Source organism: Camponotus floridanus, unplaced genomic scaffold, assembly GCF_003227725.1.
Source record: "Camponotus floridanus strain SB8 unplaced genomic scaffold, Cflo_v7.5 scaffold90, whole genome shotgun sequence".
NCBI lineage: Eukaryota > Metazoa > Arthropoda > Insecta > Hymenoptera > Formicidae > Camponotus > Camponotus floridanus.
In genome coordinates, this window is record NW_020229861.1 from 20335 (window position 1) to 22262 (window position 1928).

General features: G+C 29.8%; 1 long non-coding RNA gene across 1 annotated transcript; it reads right to left on the reverse strand.

Annotated features, from left to right (window-relative positions):
- Window positions 1–1214: 1214 nt before the first annotated feature.
- Window positions 1215–1566, reverse strand: LOC112639800. The gene is made up of 2 exons (XR_003123688.1): window positions 1417–1566; window positions 1215–1344 (listed from the first exon to the last, which is right to left on the reverse strand). It is a non-coding gene; the product is annotated as an uncharacterized LOC112639800 (long non-coding RNA).
- Between the last annotated feature and the right edge of the window lie 362 nt (window positions 1567–1928).

Here is a 1928-nt window from a genome sequence, read left to right on the forward strand (position 1 = left end):
AATATAAATATATAAATATATTCTGATAAAGTTTATTTTTATTATCCTTTATTGATATAGTATCTTAACACACATTAAACGATTAATAATAGCTTACAAAAATTTCACATTTTATTATATAAAAATATTTTACAACTATTGGGTTGGCAACTAAGTGATTGCGGATTTTGTCATAGATGGTCTTAGCACATTTTTTTGCTTTGTCAACGTGTTCAAAGCACCTAACCTATATTGTTTTCTTGTTGTTTGGACTTCCGCCTTTAATTTAGTAAAAAAATTGTATCGATTAGTTATTTAGTTTTGTTTTTATCCCAATTTAAAAATGGAAGAACAAGACGCATTTCAGACATATTTTATTGTATTATTTCCGAAAAGGCAAGAACGCATCGCAAGCACACAAGAAGTTATGTGCCGTATATGGGAATGAAGCCTTGAAAGAAAGGCAGTGTCAAAATTGGTTTGCCAAATTTCGTTCTGGTAATTTTTCATTGAAAAATGCGCAACGATCTGGCCGTCTAGTTGATGAGACCCATATCAAGGCCATTATCGATTCAGATCGTCATAGCACAACACGTGAGATTGCAGAGAAGCTCAATGTATCGCATACATGCATTCAAAAAAATTTGCAAAAATTTTGAATTTTCCTTCTTATTTAAAATCCGCAATCACTTAGTTGCCAACCCAATATTATAAAAAATATGATTTAAATTCAATAAAATTTAAACTTATTCTGCAGAATTAGTTCCATAACATTTCTAACATTCCTTAACATTTCATTTTCTTTTTTAAGTTTTCGCACAGCTCTTTTAATAAAAGAAACATCTGAAGACAAATAGATGTTTTCAGAATTTGACATGTCATTTTTCTCTATAGAACATCTTTTTTTAATTTCATTAATTGATAACGGAAGTGTAGTAAATGGACAATTATAGTAATGATTTATCATACGCACTTACTTCTTGGATAACTGTGCAGTATTTTCTATTGTATGATTGATTATTGAACAAGCTACATTTCTTATAGAGGGATACTCGGACGTATTACCTGCTTGACAAATGTGATTATCAAGTCTTGTTTTAACATTATGCACAAGAATTTTTTCTCTCTTCTGTGTCTTAGATTGCAATTTGCTATAAGAATGTTCTATATATTGTTGATTTAAATTCTGTGAATCCAATTTTTTTTTAACATTGCGCACATGAGTTCCTTTTTTCTTTCGCTTACTAGTTTGCGATTTGTCACAAAAATCCACAGAGGGACATTGACAAAACCGTGATGGTATTGCACCTTTTTTATTTCTTTTCGGCGACCCACTATCAATAAATCAGATTGGTCAAAGTGTACCTGAAAATAAACATTTTTAAAACTACTTTTATTTGAATAATCCTGTATAACATTCTTATTATGTATGCTTACTTCACACAATCTAAAATTTTCCAAAGAACGTTTTAACGCGTTCTTGCCAAAAACAGCATTTAATCATGTTTTTTGATGCTGCTCTTCTTTTGGAAACCGCACCAACGCATATCCTTCATCAGGTTTATTAAAGCACCTCGGTACGCAGCAAGTATACGGCATTGCAAATTGTAAAATTCAAATCTATGATAAGAATATTATTGATGAAAAAAAGTATCTTTCTAACTTACCTATTATTTATTTAATTATAGAGCGTCTTTACATTTTAATAATTCAAAATTTTTTTATAATCTTACTTAGATGTGATAATTAACTTACCACAATATGAATATTCACAATATAAATATCAATATGAAATTATAATTATACATATCAATGTACATACATGAACACTCGTAAACAGATTATACTTGGTTATACTATATGTCTTGGTATGACTTTATATAGTGCAAACGGTGCACAAATGATGTAACATGGACGGCACCATGTGCACTTCCTGGACGATGAAAACT